A 9,268-nucleotide genomic window follows, 5' to 3' on the forward strand; every position below is an offset into this window, starting at 1 on the left:
AATATTGATCCAAAGCCTCTTGACCAATGTCTACTGGCATTAGACAAGTGTCCTGGAACATGCAATGCTGCTGTCTATCATGCAGAAGTTCATCTCCTAAAACATTTGAATCGTCAACATTTGCAGTGCATTCAACATCTTTTTCTACCACATCAGATGTTTCTTTACAAAAACCATTAATCCAATCATTATTAAATTTCACGTTGTTATAATAAGAATTATGGCTTTGTAAAAACTGTAAAGCCTGCTTAACACGTTCCGAATCAACATACTGATATTCATAATGTCCTTTATAAGTAAGCTTCCGTTTTAATTTCACAGGCACAAGAGAACCCTCAATAGACATGCGTGGTAACAAATAAGTTGTTTGTTCAGTATTTGCAGGAACACAAGTAATAGGTCCATGCACGCCATTCTGCCCACCTTTGGGCAATGCCAACAGTTTCATAAATGGAATATGTAATGCTATTAAATGTTGTTCTAATTGATTTAAACATGCCAATTCTGCTGGTATAGGTTCAAGTTCTAAGTTATTTTTAACACTCTCAGCTGGTACTTTACCTTTTTTGATTTTAGCATGGCACGTGTAACAAATCCACAATTTACTTCTTGATGTTTTCATCCATTCACAATTTTTTGAGCAGTTTCCTTTACAGATATGCAAATAATCAGACGTGATACATTGATCAGCGATAAGTCCAAGTCCTGCATTACTGTACGACTCTTTTTTACAATGTAAGACCTGATGTTCAAATAACAACCTATGACATACACAACAAACAAACCCAGGTCCATCTTTAACTTTATCCAAAAATTGTTTCATAACAACATCAAACTCTTCCAACTGTTTTTTATTCAATTGTCGCTTATATTTGATCCCATCCACCACACTTTTCCTAAAGTGAGGATCTTGATGATATTTTCTAGAACTCAGTGCTTTAACATTTTCTCTATGAGTATCATTACTCTGATATTTTCTAGAACTCAATGCTTTAACATTTTCTCTATGAGTATCATTACTCTGATATTTTCTAGAACTCAATGCTTTAACATTTTCTCTATGAGTATCATTACTCTGATATTTTCTTTTACTCCTTTCCTTAACATTATGTTTGTGTAACAAATCACATTTATACTTGTTTTTACTCAAATTTTTAACACGATCTCTGTGTAATACATCAGTTCTATATTTTGCAGAACTACGTTGTTTAACACACATTCTATAGATAGCATTTTCCTTATAATTTATTTTACTCAATTCCAATGCTCTGGATCTATGCAAAGAATCAGATGCATATTTCCTTTTACTTATATCTTTTTTCTTCTGTTTATGCAGTTCAATTATTTGATACTGCACTTTCTGGTAAAACGATTTCCTTTTTTTTAGATACTTTGAAAAACAAGATTCAGCAACTGAATCACAAGTAACATATGGTTGAAAAGAACGGCGTCTAAGCAGTGGTTTCTCAGAACAAATACTATTGCTTTTACACCAATTGGCACATCCAGCTTTACCACTACAATGAACACAAACAACAACCTCAAAATATTTATCACATTCCCGCAAATAAATTGCTTGATTTCCAAGTATTTTGTTCACAGGATTATACTTTCTCCATATGCTACCATTGTGTACAAAAATTTCTACTCCCAAAAAATTTGAAGTAGCTTGAATATCAATCTCAGATACAAAACTGCCAACATATTTCATACGTGACTTCAGAATGTACTCAGACACTGTGGCATATCCTTGACAAAGCAACTTCATATGAATGTCACTATTTTTTAGCATAAACTTAACAACAGCCAGTCGAACTCTTCTATGACACTTTTCAGAACCACTAATGACTCGAGAAATAGCTCGGAAAAAACTATTGCCATCATTTAATAGGACCTCTGTCTTACAAATAGAACCAAGCGTAACATTATTAGTTGGAATGTCTTCATTCTGCTTCACAAAATCCAAATCCAGATGTTTTGACAACAAAACTGCAGACTCGAATGACAATGGATGAAAACTGAAAACACTTTCAACTAAATTATTACTTTGCACAATTTCACTGTTTTGGTGATCATTGTTAACCAATGCACTACACAAAACATCGTTACAATCACCAACTTCAGACCTGCTATGTTTAACACTCTTGCAATCTCCTTCTGAAAGCATTTCTGAGTTCCTTTTACATTGCCTCATATGACCCAAAATATTATTTTCCATAGATTTACAAAACCCAAAACAATGCTGCTGCTGAAAAATTTGAACGCAAGTTACAACTTCATAATGACACTCATTTATATTTTGCAGATATATGCCTTGTTTAGAGATAGCTTTACGTTGACAGGCATATTTCAACCAACGTTCATTGTGATACGTATACACACTCACACCCAAGTAGTCAGCTGTAGCTTGAATTTCAACCTCTGTAGCCCAACTACCAGAAAATCTCATTTTAGAAACATTGAGATATTCATCCACAGACATATTTTCAGATCTCAAAAGAGAACTATAATTTCCAACATTTTTTTGTAAATGTGTAACAACTGAACGTCTTAACTTTATGTGATTTTTCTCAGTACCACTAATAACTTTGGACACAGCCCTAAAAAAGCAATTGCCATCAGCTACTATATGATCAGTTTGACATGGAATTCCCAACATGCCAACCTCTAGAGGGTTAGCACATGCAGTGTTTTCACAATGCACATTCAGTTGTTTACACAATGCTTGTGTAACATCAAAATCAACAGGATAAAACTCAAGTTTCTTTGATGAAACTTCACCAATAAACTCAACATCCAAACTAGCTTCATTAGCATCATACCATTTTGTCTTCTTTGATTCACATTGCCCAGTTAAAAGCTTACGCTTTCTGTTACTTTCAGGCAACGGTAAGGAACTAGTTTGAACATCTAAACTGCACCCAAAACCAAACTGTGACTCAGTATTTAATCCAGTTTTACAATCCTTCTCAAGCACACTTTGTTTATTTTTCTCACTATGATCATTGTCAGTCGCAGCAACGGATGCAATTTCAAAAGCCATTTCTTTCCCTGCAAGTGAAATACTCAAGCAACAAATATAATTGTATAAATCATTAAGACTAGGAAGGTACATGATAATACTTCTTCCATTTACATCTGCCATTCCAGTACCACTGCGTGCATGTGAATCCACCACAGCATAATGGCCGTTTTCTGAAATAACAGCACAAGTACTACTGCCTATGGTCAAAAAACATGTTTTATACTTGACAAGCATGTGCTCCAGTCCCTTTTTAAGAGTTATCACTTCACCACTGTCAACAAATTTACCATTACTCACATTAACAATCCCAGAAACATATTCACCATATTCAAACTTAAATAATTTACCATCAATTTCAGAATCCATGGGCAAATCAGGTACTGACAAAAACTTCAAATTTCCAGGGATGATTTTGTTTTCACACACCGAGGAGTACAGCTGATCACCAAGAAACACAACATGGTCCAAGTCTGTTGCCTCCCACTCAAAAACACTACGATCCGTGTGTTTAGCCAAACTCACCAGGGCTATTGCCATGCACTGCACACCTCTGTTTTGAAGCTGCCGATCTCCTTGATGAAAAGATCCCCTTACACAACGTTCTGTGTCAAATCTGTTACAATTGTTTTCATTTAAAATCACTGAAGATGATTTTTTTTTTAAATTATTGCCCTTTTTTCCAATTTTCAATGAATTTTTGCATTCCATTAACACTTTACATTGTTCGCCAACCACAATTTTGTCATTTAACTCCTGAACATGTTCTTTTATAAAACCAGTCTGTCTTTTGCCCAAAACTGACTGATTCACACGTGCATCCTCTGCTCCCAAACCAAATGTATTATTACACCCATCCCAAGAAGCTTCTTTCACAAACATTGAACTAATGCCAAACCATTCTGCATTCAAAGACTTTTTCAAGTTCCAAATGTGCAACATCAAGTCATTAAAGCAACTGTTGAAAACAGCCACAGATGTTCCAATATTAGAAAACATTCCAGATGAATCTCGTGCACCACAATCAACCACAACAAAATACTCTTTGTGATGAATGACAGCACAAACGAAACCCTGCAAATCCAACAAACACAGATCTTCCTCCATCAGTCGCTCCTGCATCATTTCATACAACAGTGAAAAATCTTCACTCTTTGAATCACTAGAATACACAGGCTCATTGATAGCAACATCCCAAATTCTTCCAAACACACTGAGCTTTTCAGAAACCTTGAATAACTTTTTGGAATTGTTTATACATCCATCACTTCCATTAAATGAACAAACCAACTGCACACCTTCATTTCTAATATTATCAACATCAGCGTCCCTCCATGTACACACTGGAGCAACAACATGGTTGATTGCAGCCACAACACAACATGTAAGTGATGTTGTACTATCACTTGAATTTGTTAATCTTACTTTCATTCCAGAAATCAAAGGCTTCTGTATTTGCTCCTGACACACACAACCAGAAGTTTTACCTTCTTCCTGAACCTTGCACACTTTGGTGCGACGCATATTAAATCCCTTCTTTCGTGGCATCTAAAAAAAAGATATAAAAATGAAACCACCATTAAAATAAGATTCTCATTTCTATTATGTATACATAAAGCAATACATTTATACCACACAGACCCATAATCAAAAACATAAAACAATATATTCAGACTATTGGAAAATAGTTCTACACAAATAAATGTAACATGTGTCCTATAATAGATTATTAAACACTGCAAATTTAACTTACCTTTACCAAACTCTTTAATGGCTTACAAAAAAAAGGTGCTCTGGAAAAACCAGCAAACAGCTCCTCTCTCTTTGTTGTCGAGACAAAGGCTCAGTCACTGGTGTGGAAGATCCCTCAGAGGAAAACTCTGGAGTTACAAATAAAATGTAAAAGAAATAACAAAAATTAACATTTATTAAAAAAAAATAAGTACATAAACTTTAATAGACATAAAATGCTAAATGCTCTTTGGGAGGCTAATCCATAGAGGAGGTCCATTACAACTGAATGAGGCCTTGCCGTGTGTGGGATAACCAAAAGGCCTGTATCAGAGGACCTCAGGGTCCACAGGGGCTCATACTTTAAAATCATATCAGATAAATATGAAGGCCCAAGACCATAAAAATATTTATAAACTACTAAGAACTTTAAAATCAATCAGCAGGCCAAGCAGCCATTTTAAGATCTGTGTGTGTTCCTGCAAATATATTCATAGTGGCTGCCATACACTAATAATTGACTATTTGAAAACATTTATACACAAATAAATTTAACATGTGTCCTATATGAGATTATTAAACACTGAAAATTGAACCTAAAACCTAAAAAGTACAAAATAGGTTGGAACTGATCTTCAGTGGAAATACTCACGGGTCAGCAGGCATTTAAAAGGTATTATATGTGAACTGACATGTATTTAATCAATTAGAAAGGAGTTTCGCTTGTTAATGTGGTTTAAAAACCGTAAAAACAATGTTCGAATAATTCAACGAGAACTACAAAGATGGTGGATAGAACCGCGGTCAAGTGAGCCGACATCTGTGGAAGTGCGGTCACGCCAGCCGTCACTGACTCTTTGCATGCGCGTTTACATCATAGTTTACGGTACACACGTCCAGCGAGCTGGAAAGACGGCATAAGCGCTGATATCACCTATATCAGTTACCCATTATAGAAATGACATGTACTGTACTCTGAAATAAATGAGAGTTATTGCATACCCTGTATGGTTATTTAATGTAAAAATGTTTTCATTTGGATTGCATGTCTGTTCATTCCATAATAAACCACCAGAAATAACGTGTTTTGTCTGAAATATAATCAATCAGACACATTCTAAAAGTGAGATTTAACACTGACAAGAGTGTTTTGTGGGTTGTTGAGCATGACATGGAATGGAATCAAGCAGAAATGAAGAAACTCCAAGTAAAATCACATCTGGTCCTGTCAACTCTTTCTAAAGTTGCTACATTTAAGGTGACGCTAAACTTTCACTGGATTATTATTGGTAATAATGTTCATGATCATTACAGCAAGTTTGAAGGAAAGTGACTGGAGAAAATGAAAGATATTGACATTATAGTCTAATACAGGCTCCGTCAAATGTAGTTAAAGTGTAATATGTGAACCATACAAAAGGGCTTTTTATCAAAAGGTGACGCAAAACTTCCACTGGATTATGGTTGGTAATGATGTTCACTAACATCACAGCAAGTTTGAAGAAAAATGACTGGAGAAAATCAGAGATTTTGACATTATAGTACACCTAAGCATCCTGCTTGTATAGTTAAAATAAAACTTGTGAACCATTCAAAAGGGCACTTTATCAAAAGGTGACACAAAACTTTCACTGGATTATTGTTGTTAATAATGTTTACTAACATCACAGCAAGTTTGAAGAAAAATGACTGGAGAAAATTAGAGATATTAAAGTTATAGAACAATTCGGGTCTCCTCATTCACAGACAGTGTGTAATATGTAAACCTTACAAAATGCTACTTTTTTGTAAGGTGACGCAAAACTTTCACTGGATTATTGTTGGTAATAATGTTTACTAACATCACAGCAAGTTTGAAGAAAATTGACTGGAGAAAATTAGAGATTTTGACATTATAGTACACCTAAGCATCCTGCTTGTATAGTTAAAATAAAACTTGTGAACCATTCAAAAGGGCACTTTATCAAAAGGTGACGCAAAACTTTCACTGGATTATTGTTGGTAATGATGTTCATGATCATCACAGCAAGTTTGATGAAAATTGACTGGAGAGTATTAGAGATATTGACATTATAGTCTAATTCATCCTCCCTCATACATAGTCATAGTTGAACATTTGAACCATTCAAAATACCACTTCTTTCAAAGGTGACACAAAACTTTCAGTGGATTATGGTTAATAATGATGTTCATGATCATCCCAGCAATTTTGAAGAAAAATGACTGGAGAATATCAGAGAAATTAAAGTTATAGTTCTCCTAAGCATCCAGCCTTTGTGGTTAAAGTAAAACATGTGAACCATCCAAAATACCACTTTTTTCAAAGGTGACGCAAAACTTTCACTGGATTATTGTTGGTAATGATGTTCATGATCATCACAGCAAGTTTGATGAAAATTGACTGTAGAAAAGTAAAGATATTGACATATTAGACCAATTCAGGCTTCCTCTTACATAGTCATAATAGAACATGTGAACCATTCCATGTCATGCTCAACAACCCACAAAACACTCTTGTCAGTGTTAAATCTCACTTTTAGAATGTGTCTGATTGATTATATTTCAGACAAAACACGTTATTTCTGGTGGTTTATTATGGAATGAACAGACATGCAATCCAAATGAAAACATTTTTACATTAAATAACCATACAGGGCATGCAATAACTCTCATTTATTTCAGAGTACAGTACATGTCATTTCTATAATGGGTAACTGATATGGGTGATATCAGCGCTTATGCCGTCTTTCTAGCTCGCTGGACGTGTGTACCGTAAACTGTGATGTAAACGCGCATGCAAAGAGTCAGTGACGGCTGGCGTGACCGCACTTCCACAGATGTCGGCTCACTTGACCGCGATTGGATAGACTACAAAAAAACGATCTCTGAAACGGATAGAAACTTGTTGTTTGTCGATCAGAATCGATTCTACATGTCATTTTGTACGTTTGTGTCCGTTTAAAAAGAAAATTCGTCGGTTGGTTTGCTTTAAAAAGTCTTTAAAACTTACGTTCGCATCATAATGGAAGCGATCACTCCCGGTTCAACGAAGTAAAAGGTCAAATTATTTACGTTCGTCTTATCGATTTTAAACAACTTTTACGGTTTTTTATTCAATAAAATTGATTATCAGAAGGTGAGTAGTCATTGTGGCCATGTAAAAAAGGTTCGATGGTCGATTTAAAGTAACGGTTCGTTTACAAGTCGCGGGGAAATTCAAAATGGTGGTGACAAACCTACAGTCAAACTGAAGGCGTCCTGGTGCGGCGCGTCTAACCGGGTCGAGTTCTTCTCACTGGGGGTCCGGTAGTCTTCCTTGCTGGTCAGGGGCGTCGAAGATCGAAGTGTAGAGGAAATGAGGAAGTTCTAAAAAGAACTGATTTGCTCAAATTCGGCAGGCTTTAGCAAAATACTCTGTGGGGTGTGATTCTCCAGTCGTCCAGCAGGGGTCGAGCAGAGGGACGGCTGAGATGAATACACCCTGAGATCAATGTCTTGACCAGCTGCTTCACTCATGGTTTCCCAGCATGCCTTTTATCGTTCGTATTTGATGAAGTAGGTTGATTACATGTTATTGTTTTCATGAAATAATAGATGTTCTACTTCGTTTAGTTCCGTATGTATGTGTAGAACATTTTATAGTAATTATTGTATTGATCATTAGTCCGTTAGGGAACATTCTGGCTGTTGGGTTTCTGCCCCATTGGCATGAGTTCTCCCATGGACCAATCAGACAGCTCCGTTTTTAGTTTGATTCCAAAGGGTTAAAATCTAATAAAATTACATTCCAATCCCAAAGTGGTGGTGTGTTGTCTTCTTTGTGTTATGTCTGTGTTAAAAAAATGTTTTGTGGGTGATTCTGTTAGATAATTCTCACAAGAAACTTTTCCCAATCAGGGGTTGTGACGTCATTGCTTCAGGCAAGCAGGGATGAAAGCCTGAGCTAGCGACGGGTTGAAGATTTTTGTGAAGACCTGGGAGAGTTGATCGGCGCAGGCCCGCAGAACCTTTCCGGGAACTCCATCAGGTCCAACTGCTTTCCTGGGGTTTACCCTGCTGAACATCCGTGCCATCCGTGCCACGTCCATAAAGGCATTGTTTTTATATTTAGAGCTCTAAGCAACCAAACAGTTGTCTATATAAAAGAGCTTTTACAATTGTGCACTTTTAGCAGGCTGAAAAATTATCTTTTTAAAATTGCCATTTCAAATTTGGGTTTTAAATTTTGTGTTCCATTTTTCTGTGCTTGTATTGGAAGGATTTGTTATTATTTTGTTTAAAAGTGCTACATATTGTATATACACATAATTTATTTAGAGAAATTTGCTATACGTTGTGTTTTTTGGTTTTGTAGTTTAATTTCATTGGATTTATATTAAGGAAAAGAAGTTGCAGCATTGATTAAAAAAGGATAAAAGAGACATTTACTGTCTAAGTCTTATGTTACATCTGTAGAACTGTACTGAGAGTTGGGTTTTGTTTTGGAGCACATTCATATGTTTTGTTTGTAAAAAA

At 35.7% G+C, this 9,268-nt stretch overlaps 1 long non-coding RNA gene across 1 annotated transcript; it reads right to left on the minus strand.

Moving 5' to 3' along the window:
- Positions 1–1,081: 1,081 nt before the first annotated feature.
- LOC144987031 (uncharacterized) lies at positions 1,082–8,216 on the minus strand. Its single transcript, XR_013650887.1, has 3 exons — positions 7,994–8,216; positions 4,776–4,902; positions 1,082–4,570 (listed from the first exon to the last, which is right to left on the minus strand). It is a non-coding gene; the product is annotated as an uncharacterized LOC144987031 (long non-coding RNA).
- Positions 8,217–9,268: the final 1,052 nt, after the last annotated feature.

Source organism: Oryzias latipes, chromosome 18 (assembly GCF_053564925.1).
Source record: "Oryzias latipes strain Hd-rR chromosome 18, Olatipes_Hd-rR_3.1".
Lineage (NCBI taxonomy): Eukaryota > Metazoa > Chordata > Actinopteri > Beloniformes > Adrianichthyidae > Oryzias > Oryzias latipes.